The 21,214-nt window shown below is 35.2% G+C and overlaps 1 protein-coding gene and 1 pseudogene across 1 annotated transcript in view; one reads left to right on the plus strand and one right to left on the minus strand.

Moving 5' to 3' along the window:
* Window positions 1–21,214, minus strand: part of HECW2 (HECT, C2 and WW domain containing E3 ubiquitin protein ligase 2) — a 318,168-nt gene that overhangs the window by 284,803 nt on the left and 12,151 nt on the right. The gene's annotated exons all lie outside the window — the stretch shown is intronic.
* Window positions 6,257–6,375, plus strand: LOC120587880 (uncharacterized; annotated as a pseudogene).

Raw genomic sequence — 21,214 nt, forward strand, 5'->3', positions numbered from 1 at the left:
TGGGGTCTTCTTCCCTGTGCAGCTCCCATCATCTGAGGGAACTTGAATGAGGGCTATTCTTCACAATGTGGCTACATTTAATCCAGGAATGCAACTCATTACTTAAATAACGCCAATAATAAATCCACTGTGAAGTCACTACATGAAAGAGACAGATGTTTACAAAAAAGAAAGAAAAAAATAGTCAGGGATCTGAAAAATAATTAGATAACCACTATATTAAACAAAAGCTAGCTGACCTGAGAATAAACCACATTCTTGCTCCTAGCTTTCTTCAATCACCTTAATTAGAGATTCCTAAGTCACATGGGAACAGTAGCTGTCACTGCTCTACTTTGAAAAACCCCAAAACTGGTCATTGTAATAAATAAAACCACTGATTAAGAGAACAAGTAAAATCTTTATTAGTCTTCCAAGCTGCATTACTCTGCTACAGCTGCCTTATCAACTACCGCAAACTGGGTGGCTTTAAGTAACAAAAATTATTTCACAGTGCTAGAGGAGAGAAGTCCACAGTCAAGGTTTCAGCAGGGTTGGTTCCTCCTGAGGGGTATGAGAGAAGGATCTGTTTTAGGCCTCTCTCCTTGGCTTGTAGATGGCCATCTTCTTATGTCTCATCACAATGTCTTTCCTTGGTGTCAAAACTTCCCCTTTTTATAAGGACCCAAGTTATACTGGATTAAGGTCTACCCTAACCACTTCAGTTTAACTTGACCTCTGTAAAGACTCTGTCTCAAAATAAGTTCACATTCTGCAGTACTGGGGGTTAGGACTTCAACATGTAAATTTGGGGGGGACATGATTCAACCCATAACACAAACATACAAGCTCATCTAAGACAAAGATTGCATACTCACACACTCATCACATCTTAATTAAAGATTTTTTATTGGAAAATATAACAGATACAGAAAATGCGTAGGACATAAATACACAGTATAATAAATAATTATAATGTGAACACCTGTGTAACTGCCATTTGGGTCAAAAAAGAGAGCAGTATCCATAGCCAGGAGCCCCTGTGTGCCCCTTTCAATCAGAAATCCTTCTTCCTCTAGGAGGTACCACCATCATTACTTCTAGGAAAATGACTTTGTTTCCTTCATAGTTCTACCGCTTCTGAATATATCCCAAAACAATATAGTTTGGTTTTATCTGTTTTTGAACTGCATGTGAGTGGAATTATATTGTAATATATTATTTGGGATCTTCTATCCCTCAACATGTTTGTAAGATTTATCCATATGTTTACATTTTTTAATGATTCCAAAGAACATTTCATTAACCTAAACCCAATTTCACTGGTCAAAACTATATCTTCTCTGATATTTATTATCCTCAATCTTTTTTAACATTCCCACATCCTTCAAAGTCTATATCAAAGTCATATCAATACATAGAAACTACTCTAAAATCTACTTTTATGGCCATTTTCTTTACAAAAAAGCACTTTTTGGTTAAAGCTTCTATGCAGACAGATTATAATAGAAGCAATTTCTTCAGCATTGCTTCCACAGACATTTTCCCAGAAAAACTGAACAAGAAACGATACTTGTAGGAAAGTACCAGTTGGCCTGGTATGTTTCCGGCAATGCTATAATATTCTAGGTTAAACTGGTCCATGGGCTATTTCTCACGAAGTATGTGAATCACCAGGTAAAGGTAAGAGAAGACATGATTCAGTGGTTTGGAGGGAAAGTCATTTGTCAAGGTCTAGCTGACACGCTACACTGATGAGCACAGAACCTTAAAGGAAAGAGTACAATGTAACCTACTAGGCTACACTGATCTAGGAGGCTTGCCTAAACTTTGTTGTTTTCAAAGGTCATAGAAGATTTGCTCCTTTGTCAATTCTATTAGAGATCTGCTTAACTGAACAGTCTCAGTTTTCTGACCTTGTCTACCTGCTTACCTTCCTAATATGTATTTCGGTCCACAATCTCGGGCTGGAATCTGACACTAGTTTAGTTAACTCATCCACTGGTTAAGGCCCTAGCCATGTGCAGGTGGGCTGACCTCATATTCTTCACTCAATATTATAAACTTAGATCCTAACTCCTGCTTAGAAGTCTCCATTCATACTTCATTTCCTGGTCTTTATTTTCCAATCCCAACTTAAATTAAAGTTATAACAGTGATGTGACTCCCCCACAAAATTAAGCACAGTTGGGAAGTTGTTTTCTCTGTCATTCTAGGTGTATCTCTATGAAGTAGAAATGAGCTAAATAAAAAGAGAAATTCAGAAATTACTACAGACATACAATTTTCACTGAAAGTTATTTAAATAATAAAATAACTGTTGAAGGGGTTTAGAATAGGCCCTCAAGATGTGCCTCTTAGGCACATAAACTATTTGGAGCTGAAGGCAAACCTTGTTTGCCTCTTATTTACTAAATACCTGACGTGATGCCTCTTACTTACTAAATACTGGACGCCTTGCACTACAGGCCTTGGGAGCTCACTTGCATCACCACCTCCTAAAATGAGACAGAATTGTTTAACTGCACTGACTGACCTATTCTCAAATCTAAAACTGGTTTTAAAAGAAGGTACACCCTGTCCTTGAGGAGATGCAAGAAACTAATATTTCATCCTCAAACGATAAGAATTACAAGATATAGTCAGGTTGATGTAAGAGTACCAGTGAGAAATATTTAGTTGTAAATAAGAATTGAGTATTTACGATCAAAGAAGGCTTCTTGGTGGATGAGATGCTGTACGATCAGGTTTGTGCCAGACATATTTTATCTCCCAAAGTAACCCTCAAGCCCTCAGCTTCCTGGAACTCCTAGATTTTTTCTAGGCAGCTCTCTGGTCCACTTCCGTGACAACTATTTCTTACTTTGTCCACTCTTCTCCAAATTTCCAGACAGCCTCCATCTGTCTCGCTCACAGAAGATGACCTAACCTTCAACTCCAGAGGAACAGGAAATACTGTTCATTAGCAGAGAAGCCTTAATATTAAAAAATGAAGCACAGAGCACAGAGGATGGTACAAAATACTTTTTCTTATTCCCTACATCACCATCTCCTAACATGATCACTTTGAGAGACATAGAGAAGTCCTTCCTCTCTTCTGCTTCTCATCAGTTCCTTTATTGTCTTAACTCCTTGGCCGAAGCCCTAAGCTCCCTCTCATCTTCCTCTGCTGCTGGCCCAGAGTCTCCATCATTTGATTCCATTGCATTTTTCCTTCAGTGGAGCAGGATGAAGGTGAAGGGGTGGATATCTCTTGCTCAGAGAATCAGGAGAAAGGAACTCTCAGGTCCAGCCTGAAATTAAAGTATCTCAGCGTAACTCTAGAACCCAGAAACATATCCAAATATGCATCCCACCTTATCAAAACTGTTTCCATTAACCTGGCTTGTTTACAAGCCCCAGAAAAGTTGGGTCTGGTGGAGCTAAAGGGAAGAAAATCCCATCCTTTCTCACTGGCTTTTATGTTTTACTATAATTGCTTTCTAGGAGTCAAATTTAGATAAGCTAGAAGCTAACGATTGTTTTTGCAAGTCATGAGAAATGCATTTCACATGTAAACAACAGTTCTTCTTCAGAAGCACAATTCGAATTCTGCTCACAGTTTAAGTTACATGCAATAATTCTACTACATCTGGAAGAGGTTTTGGAATCCAGTTAATCGAAGTTGTGGATTAGCCAACAAAAGTCAAAAATGTAAGTCTATAACTCCCCTATAAACTGAAAGTACTGCAACTCTCAAGGTCATTCATTCATTCAGCAAATATGTATGAAGCATTTATCATATGCCAGATAATGCATTAGGCTCTGAGCACACAGTACAGAATAAAAGCGATATGCCCATTGCTTAGAGACTATTGAGGAGACAGACAATAAACAAGTAAACAGAACATTATAAATGGTAATTGATGTTTGCATTACACCTTGCAACAAAATTATTCTCATAAGCACTACCCAATTGCCATCTTAGTTATTAGCAGGATGAAGCAGTTACCAAAAAAACATGGTAGAAAATTGCACCAAATTGTTGGTATAGGAGACATCTGCACTTAAACTGATTTGCAAAATAACTGTCTGGAGAAGTTTTCAGGCTGATAACACACTAGACCAAAGGGGCCTCTTATAGCACTTTATATGCAATCAAATTGATGCCCCATATACTACATGAGTTTTTAACCAAAGACACCATTAACTTATGCCATCAACAATATCCAACCTACACAAGACTCCAGAGTGCCATTTCCATATAACCAATAAAGTCTCTTCAGTCAGTAACCTCAACATCTCACTCAAATAACTCAGCCCCAAGTGACACAGAAGCTAAGGCGCTATTCAGCAGGAAGGGTATCTCCCAGACATCTCAGACGGAAATGGAGGGAATTTCTGCTTAAAAAAAGATTTCTGAATGACAGTGGCAGAAAACAAGCAACTCCTGATTTCCATTCATTGGCTCATTGTTTTGTCAGTGTCATTTTCACAGTCCTAAAAACTCAACAAATGGCTCAATGACCTATCAAAAAACTGGAGAAACATCTCCTAGGTCTCATTTGAAACCCTGAGACCTAAACGAATGAGGGGGATAGTCAGACAGGTGAATTTTATCCACTTACCCAAAATATGTGAACCCCCACCCTCCCACCCCTGCCTCAAACCTGAGCTTTGCACACAAAAGAAAGCAAACTACTCTCTCATGTTGCTTTCTAAGGCTGTGGGGAGCCCCTCTATGCCACTACTTCCTTTCTAGTACCAATTCCACTTTAATCCCCACCAACTACACTTCAGCATACAGTATCTTTGGAGCACTTTGATCCTCAAATATGATGTCAGGCGTTGGAGAAATTAAGCCTAAAAGAACAACGAGCAATAGGCTCTATGGTGCGCAAAACTGCTGTGTTGGAAATTACTTGCACTATTTTCAGATCATCCAGGAATAAATTCTCACCTTTATAAAATGAAAACAAGGACAAGAGATCAGAAAATCCCTGTTTTGAACAAAAGATCCATAAACGGTAAAGGCCACAGTGACACAGTGCACAGCATTTAGCCCTCCAGGTTAAAAGGCCAAAAAAATATATAATAAAACCTACAAGGTAAACCCAGAATAAAGACACCAAGAATAGTTGGATAAATATGGCCTACATCAGAAATGAACAGATTTCCCCATGAGTAAGACTAAGAAGAAAAAAACAAGCATAAGTCTAATCAAAACATTTATTGCATAAAAGATACAAGTTAGATAAAAATTATATTAGATAGTAAGAGTGTACTTCAGATGGGGAAAGGAAGGACTGGATAACAAAATAAAAAGGAGGAGGAGGGGAAAAAAAGAAGCAACAGCAGCAGCAGCAGCACAGAGGCTATGATTAAATACTTGGAAAGAAGGAAAGAAAATTCACAGGCCCCTTGAAATTAAACTCCAAAAAGATTAAAGAGTTAAAAAAATTTTTAAAGAAAAGATGTCATGTCATTTACTTTAACCATACTGCTTAAATGGCATTAGGGGCTTTCCATTGTTCTTACAATAAAAACTCAAAATCCACAATAAGAACTACAAGTCTATACATGGTCTGGTTTCAAAATTCCTCTCCAGGTTTAATCTTGCCATATTCACTCCTCATCTTGATTTCTGTACATTAGCCACAATGGCCTCTGCCAGGATCTGAAATGCACAACTCTACCACCTCGTTATTGTGATATAGCTACAATCTTCCTTCAGGGTTTAAGTTCAAGGTCACTTCCTTAGGAAAGATATTCTGGACCTTCCCAAGTACGTCAGTCATTCTCATTAGACATATTTTTATATTACTGTTTACCTCACCATCATAACACTTGCCACAGTTTTAATTTTATTTGTGCAAATTTTAAAGAAATTAATAGTTACTTTCTATCAGACTAAAGCTCCAAATGGGTAAGGATCATTACTTTTTGTGTCACAACTGACTTGACATTGCCATATAACAGACAATAAATACCTGCGTAATTAAAATATGTAAATAAACAAGTGAACTAAAACATATATGATCGTAATTTTGAAGTGATGCAGATCCTAAGCATAACACAGAGGTACAAACCATACAGGAAAAAAACTGATGAATTTGACTACCAAAAAAATTAAAATCTCTATCAAAAACATTATGAAAAAACTTAAAAATATTTACAATATCCCTGATTCAGAGTTGATAGCCTTAAAACGTAAATTGCTTTTCACAAATAAATAACCCGCCCCCCCTCCCAAAATGCGCAAAGGATAAAGACAAGAAGTCAGAATAGTATAGTTTCTGTCTACGGCCATGCAATCCTGAACAAGCCCGATCCCGTCTGATCTCGGAAGCTAGGCAGGGTCGGGCCTGGTTAGTACTTGGATGGGAGACCACCTAGGAAGACCAGGTGCTGTAGGCATAAAAATTAAAAAATTAAGGGATTGTAAGCTGACAAAGTCCTTGCAATCTGTGTGGTCAACCAAGGGTTGCCTCACTAAAAAAAAAAAAAAATAGTATAGTTTCTAAACATAAAAGTTCAGTATCATTAGAAAATTTTTAAAGTTTTACACAAAAATAACATTTTTACCCACCAAATTAATAATTTTTTAAATTATATTGTCAGTGTTAGGAGGAGTACCAAATTTCATATATTCCAAGTGGGAATACAAATTTTTAGAAGCTTCCCAGAGGGCAGTTTTGTACTATGTACAAAAGTGAATACTGTCTTTGATTCCACAATTCCTCTTCCAGGAAAACAGTATTCACTGGAGAATTATTTATAAATAATGAAACACTACAACAGTGGGATACTACTATACACGTATTAGAGTGGCCAAAATCCAGAACACTGACAACACCAACTGCTGGTGAGGATGTGGTGCAACAGGAACTCTCATTCATTGCTGGTGGGAATGCATAAAGGTACAGCCACTTTGGAAGACAGTTCTGTGGTTTCTGAAGAAACATACTCTTACCATACAGTCCAGCGATCATGCTCCTTGGTATTTATCCAAAACAGTTGAGAACTTATGTCTACACAAAAACCATGACACAGATGTTTATGCAGCTTTATTCATAATGCCAAAACTTGGAAGCAAGCAAAATGCCCTTCAGTAGATGAATGGATAAAAAAATTGTGGTACATCCAGACAACAAAACACTATTCAGAGCTAAAAAGGAGTGAGCTGTCAAGCCACAAAAAGTCACAGAGGAACCTTAAATACATATAACTATGTGAAAGAAGCCAAACTGAAAAGGCTACATGCTGTATGATTCCAACTACATGACATTCTGGAAAAGGCTAAACTATAAAAACAGTACAAAGATCAGTGGCTGAGAGAGGTGACACTGGGGAGGGGAGAGATGAATAAGCAGAGCATAGAGAATTTTTAGGGCAGCGAAAATACTCTGTATAATATTATAGTGATGGATATGTCATTAGACATTTGTCCAAACCCACTGAATGTATACCAAGAGTAAACCCTTAGGTAAGTATGAACTTTGGATGATTACGATGTGTCGATATAGGCTCATCCTTGGTAAAAAAAAAAAGAAAAAGAAAAAGAAAGGAAAAAAAAGCACCATTCTGAGCAGTGATGTCAGTAATGAGGAAGGTTATGCATGTGTGGTAGCAGATGCTATATGAGAAATCTCTTAACCTTTCTCTCAATTTTATTGTAAACTAAAACTGCTCTTAAAAAATAAAATCTTAAAAAAAAAAAAGACTGAAAACGCAAATATCTAACAATAGGGAAAACAAAATTTTTTAGAACGTACATAAAGTTCCAATAATATCATGTGTCATAAGAACATTCAATGACATGGGAAAATATTAACAATATAATAAATGGAAAGCGTGGATTTCAAAGCAATATGGTTTTGGTTTCCTTGTGGAAAACATACGTACATGGGGAAACAGAAAGAAGACTAAATGTTAACATCAGTTATTATTAGGTAGAGAGTTTGTGGTGATTTTTGTTTTCCTTGTTTTGTCTTACATTTCCTACAATGAATATTTCTATCCTGTACTCAGAGAGAAATTAATAACAAAAAATACTACCTGACAATATTTTAATATATGCTTACTATATGCCAAGCACTATTCTAAGCACTTTACATATATTACTTAATTACCTCATTACTATGAGGCTGGTAGTAAGCTTACGAAGTAGGTATTATTATCTCCATTTCATAAATTACTAAATGTAACTTAAAAAAAAATTTTTTTTTTTCATTTGGTAACCTTCTCAAATCTGATTAAAGTTAATTGTCTAAAATTTTCCAAATAGCAACCACTTAAAGTTAAAAGTAGTCAAGGCATTCCGTTTACATCTAAAATCAGAGCCTCCAACCTCAGATTTGGCTACGGTCTCAGATTCAGGGAGAGAAAGTAGGAAGGGGAAAGGTTATAACCAAATATTTGCAGTGAGAACATTGATAAATTAGAAATTTTGTGCCATATCTCCTAGTTTCCCAATGTAAGCAGAGTTCTGAATTTGGCTATAGAGCCTTCCATTAACTTCTATATCCTTTCTCAATTGTGAAGAAAAATTTCCTTTCCAAGGGATCATATGAGCACACTTTTTGAAACCAAGCGTTGCATTTTATAGTCTTCCTCATGGAAAAGAATTCCACATACTGCAACCATTCAAACACAATTAACTCACCAAAGCTCTTTTCACCACAAGTTAATATTATTGTTTCACACATACCTTCTCTTTTTCTTGCTTCTGATTACATGTTGGCATATCCTCTTCATAGTCTAAACTTTCTGGACATGTAATCTCTGCAGGCTATGATCCAGCTGATGAATCTGCCAGGTTGAAAGCACTTTAAAGGCCAATGGTGGCAATAACAAAAGATGATGCTGACCTGGCAAAGAATCACTTGGAAATATATTTGATGGGCAAAACTATCAGTTACTTAAATCCCTACTCAGTTTGGCTGGGGCAGGCATGAATAAAAAAAAAATGGTAAATAATTATTTAATATGTCAAATGTATACAGTATTGTATACTGACCATTCGATGGACACCTAGGCCAGACACAGGATTAGGTATTCAATATATTACCTCATTAGGGCCTCACAACCACCCTGAGATGTATTAATTAACCCTATTTTTACAATTATGGAACTCAAAAATCAAAGATTAGATAACTGCTACTAGGTCACAAAACTAATTAGCAAGAAGGTTGGGATTCAAACCCACATCCAGCTAATTCCAAATCCAACGCTCTTTTCACTTACACCACACTGCCGCCCTCTGTCAGCTCATTGGTACTGGCAGTTCCCAACGGACCATCCACCTGAGTGAGCCAGTAAGATGTACTTGAAGTCTGGCATTGGCTTAAGGTACAGTACATATATTAACCTATCAGAGTCCCATCCGACCCACCCACCCCTCAGAAATATGTAGTCTCATATGTAGGGAGGAGACTCAATTCCTTTATCATCACTCCAGATGTAAGTGAAACATGTAGAGTGGGAAAACCTCTGATGTATATCAAGCTGTCATCAACATTATTAAAGTTAATGCTGGGCTAATGCTGGGCTAATTATTGACATCTAATGTTCAACTGATTACTACTCACAAGTTTATGCAGTAAATCAGCACCTGTGCCCTAACCTTCTAGTGTCATGGAACAAAAGGGGGCAACTAACTGTGCTTAGGGGGCCCCAGCAGTTAGGATGCAAACAACAGAGGCCTCCTAAAGCCTACCTTTGAAGTGTGACTTCAAAACTTTAACCACTTGGTGTCACAATACAAAGAATATATAAAGCACTCTTGCCTATGACTAGCAAAATAACTTAAAAACTCATTTTTTAAAAATAATTTTCTTGGTATTTGGGAAACATTTCTTTAAGTCTTCTTGGAAGGAGCAGTGTGCGAAGGTCAATATCTAAAAACTGTATTGAGACAGAAGTTTACAATAAACATCTAAAATATTTTTACTTTAAAAGGATGCTATTTAGGAAATATCTTCTGGTATTTCACAAGGTAAGCCTTTATCATCCAACCAGATAACTTGCAGAGGAGGGGCAGTCTCACGAAAATGATCTCTAGTGCTTCTCAAACCTAATTTGTATATAACCAACTGGGTATAGTGTCTAAATGCAGATTCTGATTCAATAAGGCTAGAATGGAACCTAAGATCCTGTATTTCTAGCAAACTCCCAGGTGATGCTGATGTTCAGAGACCAGCCTTTAGCAACAAAGGTCTCAGCCATTATTTCTTCATTCAGATCCTTACATACCTGTGCTCCCCAACTCTCCCCCAGGGAATTGAATGTTACAGAAATTTTCATTGTGTTTCAATTTTTCTGATAACCTAGAAGAAAAATATTTTTTATTAGTTCAATGAAAAGACCTCTCTTTTAAAGAAATAATTGACAGGCACGTCCAGAAAATTAGTTTTCTTAATTCAGCTTTTCTCAAAACAGTGTCTGCAGACATCTTCTTGGAGGGTCCTCAGAAATTTTTCATAAAAGAGGACAATACAATCACTTCTTAATCAGTTTTTCAGCAGCACAGCCAACATCCAGCTACAGAGACTATGTTTGGGAATAGCCAAAGGTTAAGAAAAAGAATAGATTCTGAAAATCACAGGGCTTGATTTCCTACCCTGAAAACCTCTGAAATGTATTATTGAATAAGTGGTTTGTGAGAACTTTCAGTGCAATAAAAAGAGACGTTCACTGGAAAACAGCATGGTTTCACTAAGATTAAGTTATGCCAAACACTTTAATTCCTTTTTGACAGTCTTTTAAGAATGGTGGATTATAACAATGCTTTCGACAGCATATCTAGATTTCAGCAAGGTATATGAGTCTCTTAAAACAGGCTTGTGGCGAAGGAGAGAAATTCAGACTAAATCTTGTGCTGGATAGATTCATAGGTGGTTAAACTGTGAATATGCAAAAACAACGGATGGATGGAATAATGTCAGCCTAGTAAGAGATCCCTTCACAGCTCCTTCCCTTTCCCACTCCAATCCCTCCCAATGTCGAACAAAAATAGAAACAACCCAAGTTTTCAATGGTAATTTAGTGGTTAATGCTTAAAGAGAGGTTGGAAATAGATGGCGGAAAAGCAGTAGATATTTTCCCAGTTAAAATCTGGTTAAAATACTAGAAAATGAGCACCAGTAAACACTGTATTTACAAAGCATATGGGAGGAGGGAAGGACAGAGTAGAGATAGATGTGAGGAAGCCTATTCCAAAGCTTTTTTTCCATCTTAATCATAACGTTATTATGTGTCTCTGAAACCACAGAAGGTCCCAGGAGGCGTTACTCCAGAGTTTTATTTCTGAATCATAAATCAGAAAAGGACCAGCTTTGGGAAACACATCAAAAACTGGCCTCTTGATATGCTTATAATCTTCAATAAATCAAAGTTAAGTATATACATCCCTAAACTAAAGGAAAAAAGAATCTTCCATCAAACAATTAATAATAGAATAAAATTAATTTAATTGTGTAAAACGTCTAGGGTACTATTATTTACTTTATTATAAAATAAATATAATTTTACTTTAGTCACTTAAAAATATTTATTCCAAAAAGCATGAAAGTGCTCAAAGACTACAGAAGTCATATGTAAAGGACTCAGGAGCTACCAGATTTAGAATAATTGGTGCATCTAAAAGTATAATACTGACGATCAATTTTAACATTTAATTTTTTAAATCCATGAATCCATATTAACGGGGGGAGGATGATAAGGGAAGTTCTTGCAGAATGCCAGCTATTAGATGAAAAAGGAATGACAATTAGAGAATAATCCCTCTGACACTAGACACATGTCTAACCACTATGATGTATACCCGAAACTAATATAATATTATATGTCAGTTATAATCGAAAAATAAAATAAAATAAATTTTTAAAAGAAAGAAAATAATCCCTCTGCAATCTCCAGTGTAATTGATTCAGGCGAGAATCACCTGTGAGAGCTAAAAGTACTTGGGGGAAAAAATTAAGGAATAGGATAGTTACATGATCATCCCACGGATGACCTACTAATCATAAAAGGACAAATGAACTGTTACAAAGAAAAGCTATGGTGGCCACCTCTTAATCAAATGACTCTATTCCACAATCACCAACAGCAGGATAATCAGATCTCATGTGCCTCCTTGTGTAATGCAGTAGGTGATAGCACCTCAGCTGTCTTCTTGCCAAAATTGCTTAACTTGAATCTAAAAATTGGAAAACGAGCAAACAAATCCAGAATACAGAACATTCTACAAGTGATCCAAACTCAAAATAATCAATATCATAAAACAAAACAGAAGAAAGAGACAATAATCAAATGCAACACATGAAATTTTATTGCACTCTGGATTTTTTAAAAAGTTATGAGATAATTTCAACATAAAATATACCTGAGATTACATTATTGAATTATGGTCAATTTTCAACAATGATGATAATAACAATAACAATAATATTGGGCATGGTAGAAGAATATCTTTATTCTTCAGAAACACAAAAGTATTTAGAAGTAATGTTTAATGGTATCTGCAACTTATTTTTTTAAAGTTCAGAAAAATATATGTACGGATATAGAGAATCAAATGTGACAGAATGTTAACAATTGATTGGTATAGATGAAGAGTATATGAGTGCTTCTTCTTTATATTTTGACTTTTTTGCAGATAGTAATTTTTCAAAATTAACAAATGAACAAAGGAGAAATTTTTTTATTTTAAGCATTAATTTTTTTTCTATTCCTCCTCAGCCTTATTTTTTCCTTAAAGGCTTGTGTTCCTCAGCCTCATGCTTCCTCCTGAAGAAGTTTCCAGTATAAATGTATCCTTGGAGTTTGGTAGCAATTACAGCTATCTCTGAACTATGCATTCAATACTCCAAATCCATACAGACTGTAATTTAAAAAAGTATTTAAAAATTAAACAAAGCATCAAAAGTTTAATGAGCAAGGTAGTCTAGATGATAATATGTTCAAAGCTGAGAGCTAATTGCTGTTTCTGTGCTTTCAATTCTTTTCAAGGCAAGCACTTCAACTATTTCCTCAGAGATAATTTGAGAAACTCTGGTAAAATTCAAAGCTGTCTTCAGCCCAGTGCTCCCCTCCAAGTTAACAATGAAGTCCCACCTAAATGATTACAAGAGGTTGATGGCTGTGCACCATCTCTGTGTTACTACATGTAAAGATCATCTTAATCTTAAGCTCACTCACAAAATAAGTCAGCAGTGAGTCTTGAGATCAAGAAAATAAAAGTATGGAAAGCTACAGGTTACATCAATGGCAACGCAACCTAAATTGGGGGAATTTAATCTAAAATTGATGATGACAAAGCAGATGGCACACATATTCCCTTTTGGCATTTTGCCCAAGAAATAGCAAACTATAAATGAACACATTTTAGAGATGCTAAAGCAAAAAAAAAAAAACTTAACATATTCGCTTGTTTATTTCTTATGTTCTTATCATCAAAGAAAGTAGAGGATTAATAAACAAATAGATTTAAAGATCATCTTTCACATCTTTAAAATACATTTCCAACAGAAATAGACTCTGCTTTAACCAAATTAACATATGACTTCATAAAACTAATGAAAATCCCTGAATAACTGCCTAGTCACTTTTCATCTTTATTTTTTTTTACCCCAAACAGGCTTCTGCTAAGAACTGCTTTCAAAAATGTTAATCAATGATCCTTAACAATTGACAGGATAAAATGAATAAGGAAACTAAAACCCAAAATAATCTGTCTTTACTTGAAAATAATAACAATTGGTTATGAAAGATTAAAGATAATAATCTGTTATAGATTTAAATGTTTCTAACTACCAATGACAAATAATATATAGTGCATACTCTGAAAATTAGGCAGTTTAAAATATTAGTAAGATCTCTCTACTTTTGTATATTTTAAAAATATCAACAATAAAGAATTTTGTATTGTTAGTAGGAGGTTTCATAGTTTATTCCCTCCAGCCAAAGATCAGAAAAACAACTTTTAAAATTACAGAGGCAATTTAAAATTCTCACTTCTGCAGCAAATCCATATGCTAAGAATATCTTGCCAAATAAATGAATTGCTTCTAGCGATGACCCATTTTAAAAGAAAAATCTAACTAAAATTTTCACAAGTGAAATTAAATTACTCTAATGGACTACTTACCTCAAAACCTACTTATGTATTACCTATATTTAAACCATTTTAAGAAATAGTGTGAAATGTTTTATCAATAATTTTTTTAAAAAGTAAGCTAAAACAAAAATCCTAGATACTATGTTTCCATAATATCTGGTCTCCACGTATTTAGTCCAGTACCTTTTAATGCTTGAAACAGTACAATTTTCCTGAAGTAAATTAAGCACAGCTTAAGAGTTCTCTAAACATTACTCTTGTCATTAGAAAAATATCTTCATAGTTAAAAGCTAAAACTAAGCATATTGTATATGGCAGAAACTGAATAAATAAATATGTATTACCTTAGCTAACCCTCCAGACAACCCTCCAAGGTAGAGACTATTATTATCACCATTTTAGAAATGAAGAAACAAAGATTCAGTGAAGGCAAGTGGCCAGGAGATTGCCAGGGATTACTCAAATCTAATCTTCCCTTCTTTCCTAGTAACAGAGCTTTGGCTGGGCATACGACCATCCAGCTGGAGGATACATCTGCAAGCTCCCCCTGGTGTGGTCATGGGCCAAGTTCTCAGCAACGATTCTCACTGGTTAACTAAATTCTCATAAGAGTGGAAGTGATATATGCACCTTCCATGTCACGTGTTTCTCTCACAGGGTGAACACAAGTGTGGAACTGAGGTGACTTCAACCATGCAGACGACGACAGCACCTTAAGGGATAGCAGAGCAAGAAAACAGAAGAAACAAGCAGTGCTCAATGACCCTATACATCCTGGACTACGTGTCTACTTGTGAAATAAGAGAAAAAATATATATATTGATCTATGTGCCCTGGTTCCTAACACAGGGCTCCTAAAACCTTTGTAATTTCCTAGGTGATAGGAATGTCTTTTGTTCTAATTAGGAGACAGTGGGTGGGCTCCTGAATGGCTCCTAGATGAGGCCTGGTCACCAGAAAGAACAAGCCATGATTAGAAGCTTAGAATTTTCAATACCCATTCTCTTGAAAAAAGAGGAGGGCTGAAATGATCTATCATACCCACGTGATGAAGCCTCCATAAAAATCCCAGTTGTATGGGGTTTGGAGAGCTTCCAGGTGGATGAACACATGTACCTACTGGGAGGGTGACTCACCCCAACTCCACCAGAACAGAAGCTCCTGCACTCAATCCCCCCAGACCTCGCCCTATGTATCTCTTCATCTGACTGTTCATCTGTATCCTTTATCACATCCTTTTTTTACACTAGTAAACGTACATATATGTTTCCCTGAGTTCTGTGGGCCGCTTTAGCAAATTAATCTAATCCAAAGGGAAGGAGATCATGGGAACCTCCAATCTGTAGCCAGGCCGGACGAGAAGTGGGTAACCTGGGGATCTGCTACTTTCAATTGGTATTTGACGTGGGGAGAACTGTCGTGAGACCGAGGCCTTAACCTGTGGGATCTGACACTATATCTCCAGGTAGATAGTGTCAGAATTGAGTTAAATTGAAGGACACCCAGCTGGCTTCTCAGAGGATTACTTGGTGGGGGTAAACCTCCAACATTCGGTGACCGGAAGTGTCAGCGAGAAGTGTTCTGTGTGAATGTAAAGGAGACAAACGTGAGGAGTTTTTCCAAAACACTACATCAGATAAAAATGAGAGAAATATTGGAGACTATATTACAGAGGAATAAGCTCCTATTTTCAGGGCCACTGTGTTTTGGAGAAGTGTCAATTACACAAGCTTAGCTTATGCCCAATTAATCATAAAATTGGTAACAGATGTGGGGTTCTGGTGTTATATAAATATAAAATATGAAGCACTGGCTTAGCGATCGGATGCTAGGTAACAGGAAAAATGTTGCTAACTGAAAATGGTCTTAAACTGGTGACCCTTGTTTGTCTCAGTAAAATAGTTGGCAAATCTGTCATCTGAGACGACCTGTAAGGCAGCCAAACAATATGCTCAAAGGGACGTAGATGAAAGTACTGAAATAGATATTTCTATAATTCCAGGTGTTAAACCAGAATTAACTATCTAGCACTGAAACAGGCTATTATCATAAAGAAATCCTGGAACTAATTATATTCTGTAGTAAAAATCAGAGGCTTCTTTACTTTATACAATAAAAATATCAGAGATAATATGCCTTAAGATGTCTGTTTCTAGATTAATTTCATCCCTCTCTCAATGTGAATTAAACAGAAAGCACTAAATAAAACCTCACATTTTGGAAATTGAAAAATGAAATATTTTATTTCCTCCAAAATTTGTTGAAGAACAATAAATTTTTAATCTTATATACCAGTTATCCAGTAAGTCTTGTTTCACTTTAATATTCCACATATGTAAAAATAAAACAATTAATAAAATACATCAGTTTGAACATCATTTAGAAATGTTTGATTGTTTTAATTAGAGATTTTGTATATTTTTCTTCATTTGTTCTCTCTCTTATTACCTTTTGAATTCCAAATTTAGCTAAGAACTTCATTCAAGGTCAAGTCTCTTTTAAAATTATCCTCAAATATATCTAAATAAAAATTCTCTATGTTACTGAGTTATTTTTATATCCCTATTATAGGAAACTTTAGTTCCTAAAAACATGTCAGACAGTGCTGCCAACTGAAAAACTCAGAGTATTTAGTTTCACTGCCCCCGACCTACTACAAAATGAAAACTAGAAGTATGAATAAAACTAAATGAAAGAAAACAAAGAGCCTAAAACAGAATCTTAGTCAAAAAACTAAAAGAAATTATAGACATTAAATGTCTCAAATGTCAACTTCTCCTTGATAAATATCAAAACTTATCTCAAAAAATGCCTTCTGTCTACTTTTTCCATACAACATTTTTTTATCTTTCTGGTCTGTTCCTCACTTATACATTTTTACCTTAAGAAACCTTTATTTTTGTCATATTATTTATCTTCCTGCTATAATAGAAGAAGCTTATAGTACAAATAAAGAGACCAGATTCTAATGTCAGCTCTAGCACTAAGTGACCTTACGTCCCAAACTACCAAGGACTGTCCCCATTTGTGCCTATTGTCCCAGTATAATTATCACTCTCAAAGTGGCTGCAGAAAAAATTTATAATAAACACACACTCTCCATTACTAACTAGCTATGTGAGTTTGAGTAAGTCACAAAACTTCTTTGGAACTGAGTTTATTCTTTTGCCAAATGAGATGTGGCCTTCTAGATCCTAAGGAACATGTCAGAGCTCTTCAAATCCTTCTTAGACATCTCATTCCCCAGATCTGCCTTTTAATTTTCTTTTTTTTTTTTGCCAGACTCTTTTTTTGCTCCAACTAGTATTGCTGTCTCAAGCATCTGCAGTATTAAACAACTACAGCTGATCGTTTTCAACAAATGCTGTGGTGATAGAGCTTTTCCCACTGAGTGACCTCTCAGTTAGGCTCTGAGAATGGGCTTTTCCAGAAAACTGCCAGTCAAATAGTGACAATTCTCTGGGACAGGGCCTTTTGGTGGAACCAGAAACCCATTCTACCCTCTCCAATGATGGCCTGAGGGCTGGTTTTCACAGATACTGTGGCAGCAAGGATGCTGGTTTTCAAGAATGCTGTGATGCTGGGGAGGGAGTGATAGAAACAGGGAAAATAAAAATGCCACAAAGTTCACTGTTCTTATTGAGACTCAAGCCATTTTTCATGACTAAATTATTCTTGTAATGTTGTAAGCCTTTGTTAATTTCCAGAGTTGTGAAAAAGTTGATTATGACGATTTTTGCTAGTGTTCTGGTTGCTTTTATGGAGATTTCCGGAGATCTTTACTTAGCGATTCTGGAAATGCCTCCCCTTCCTACTGAATTTTATGACTTACTACTACTCTTGATCAGCTTCCTTCTCTCTCTCTTTCTCTGGTGCTTTCTCTTTTGCTCTTTCTTGTTTTCTTTGTCTTTTTTAAGATTTTGAAACATAGTTTTATTATCTTTTTTCATCTTTGTTTTTTTCATTTCTGTTTTTTTTTCATCCCTCCAACAGGTATGTACTTTTTAAAAAAATATGTAGATCTTTTATTTTAATTAAAAAATTTTAATTGAGGTAAAATACACAAAATTCACCATCCTAATTAACCATTTTTAAATGTACAACTCAGTAATGTTAAGGGCTTTCACATTGTATGCAACCAATCTTCAGAACTCTTTTCATCTTGAAAACTAAAAATCTGTATCCATTAAACAACAACTACTCCATTTCTTCCTCCCCCTGTTCCCTGACAACCTCTATTCTGCTTTCTGCCTCTATATATTGGACTACTCTAGGTATCTCATATAAGTAGAATCATACAGTGTTTGTCTTTCTGTGGCTGGTTATTTCACTTAACATAATATCCTCAAAGTCCATCCATCTTGTAGCATGTGCCAGAATTGCCTTCTTCTTTTAAGGCTGAAAAATATCTGTTGTCTGTATATGCCACATTTTGTTTATCTATTCATCCATCAATAAACACTGGGGTTGCTTCCATCATTTCACTATTTTGAATGATGCTGTTACAAGCACAGGTATACAAACATCTCTTTTAGACCCTGCTTTCAAGTCTCCTAAATTAACTTCCTGGATGATTGTTAAAGGTATACCCCAACATGCAAATACAGCCTCTCAGCAAAGACTGAAAGACTTATTGTTTCAAGGCATTTAATTCTTTTCCTATTAAAAAAAAAAAAAGTGCAGCTCGTGTAGGAATGCTACTTTTCTAGGATTTGACATTTTCAGTGATCAAACTACTAAAAACAGATTACTACAAATAGGATAATGTCATTTGTTTCAAAAGACTATCAATATACTAGAGCAATATGACAATAATAAAAAAAGAGAAATATTCCACAGCAAACTTTGGGGGTAAGGTTAGGACTGTAATCTATGAGTTATCTTGGGAAAAACAGGAAAAGGGTTAAGGAAACCTCTCTCAAATTGTTAGCTGACCACCATGGTAACCAAGCGGAGGCTTCATTAGCCTCCTGTAACCAAAAAAAAAAAAAAAAAACTTTACAGAATTTTTTCAGAAAACTCAGTAAACAGACAAATAACAGCATCAAAGAACAAAAACACCAAACTCTAGGGAAGGAAGGAGGAAGGGAAATCTGATTTATAGAGCTTCCATGTTATGTTATTTGAAATATCCACTTTCCCATAAAAACTTACAACACACAAATAAACAAGAAAATATAGCCCATACAGGAAATAAAGTAGTCAATCAAAAAACGTCCCTGAGAAGCCCAAATTTGGACCATACGAGACAAAGATTTAAGTAAGCTATTATAAATATGTTCAAATAACTAAAGAAAACCATGTCTAAAGAATTAAAGGAAAATATTAAAACAATGTATTACCAAACAGAGACTATCAATATAAAGATTAAAAATTATTTTTAAAAAGAACCAGATAAAAATACTGGAGTTGAAAAGTACAATATCTGAAATGAAAAATTCACTAAAGGGGTTCGATATCAAATTTAAATTGGCAAAATAAAGAATCGGTGAACCTGAAGATATGTCAACTGAGATTATCTAGTTTTAGGGACAAAGAAAAAAATGAAGAATAACAGAGCCTTAGAGACCTCTGAGACACAAGCAACGATGTCAATACATGCATACTGGGAGTCCCAGAAGAAGAGAAAAGGGACAAAAAGAATATTTAAAGAAACAGTGTCCAAAAACTTCCCAAATTTGATGAAAACATTAATCTACATATTCAAGAAGCTCAACAAATTCAAAGTAGAATATACAGAAAAGAATCCATATCAGGACTTATTATAGTCAAATGTCAAAAGATACAGGGAAAACTTGAATGCAGCCAAAAAAAGTCTCATCGTATACAAAAAATTCTCTGTAAGATTAACAGTTTATCTCTCATCAGACACTATGAAGGCCAGAGGGCAGTAAAACAACATATTCAATGCCCTGAAACAAAAAAGTCCACCAAGACTTCTATATCCAGAAAATTATCCTTCAAGAGTGAAGGAGAAATTAAGATACTCCTATGTAAGCAAAACTTGAGAGAATCTGTCACGACCAAATCTGTCTTACGAGAAATATTAAAGAGAGTCCTTGAGGTTGAAATGAAAAACACCAAACATTAACTTGAATCTACATGAAGAAATAAAGAGAATAAGTAAAGATAACTACATAGTTAAATATAAAAGGCATTTAAATGTATTTTTGTTGTTAACTCTTTTCTGTTATCTGATTTAAAAGACAACTGCATAAGTCAATAATTATAAAAATGCAGTGATGTCCTTATAAAACAAGGAATGTATAAAGCAAGGAATGAAACTATACTGGAATAAAGTTTTGTATACTTTTGAAATTCGTCTGAATTCGATGGTTTTACTTTAAGAAGTTCACTGTAATCCTCAGGGCAACCACTAAGAAAAGAACTCAAAAAAAAATCATCATAAGACCATCGGGAATGATGAAATAAAGGCCTATGAAAACCCCCTTCTCCAGAAAAGCAACAAAAAGAATTAAAACAATAAACTATATATTTAACACAACACAAAGCAGTAATGGAAGAACTGAGGAATAAAAAAGACATAAAACATACAGAAAACCAATAGCAAAAAGGCAGACATATATTCTACCTGATTATCAGTAATTAAACTAAATATAAATAATTAAACACGCCAGTTAAACACTCTAATCAAAAGGCAGAGATCGTCTGAATACATTTTTTAAATGATCCAACTATATGCTGTCTAAAAGAGACACTTTAGATTCAGAGACACAAATAGAGTGAAAGTAAAAGGATATAAAGATGTGCCATGCAAACAATAACCAAAAAAAAGAATTATAGTGGCTATACTAATATCAGACAAAATAGACTTTTAAGATAAAAATTGTATCTAGAGAGAAAGAAGTATATTTTGAAACAAAAAACATAAATTCAAAAGGAAGACATGATTGTAAATATATGCATACCTAACTACAAGGCTATAAAACACATGAGTAAAAACTAACAGAATCGAAGGGAGAAAAAGACAATTTAACAACGGTTGGTGATGTCAATACTCCACTTTCCATAATGGATAGAACAATTAGAAGATCAACAAGAATAGGTATAACACCAAAAGCACAAGAATGAAAATATACACATAATTGAACTGTATCAAAATTACAAACTTTTGTG

The sequence above is a fragment of the Pteropus medius genome, unplaced genomic scaffold (genome assembly GCF_902729225.1).
Source record: "Pteropus medius unplaced genomic scaffold, Ma_sr-lr_union100, whole genome shotgun sequence".
NCBI lineage: Eukaryota > Metazoa > Chordata > Mammalia > Chiroptera > Pteropodidae > Pteropus > Pteropus medius.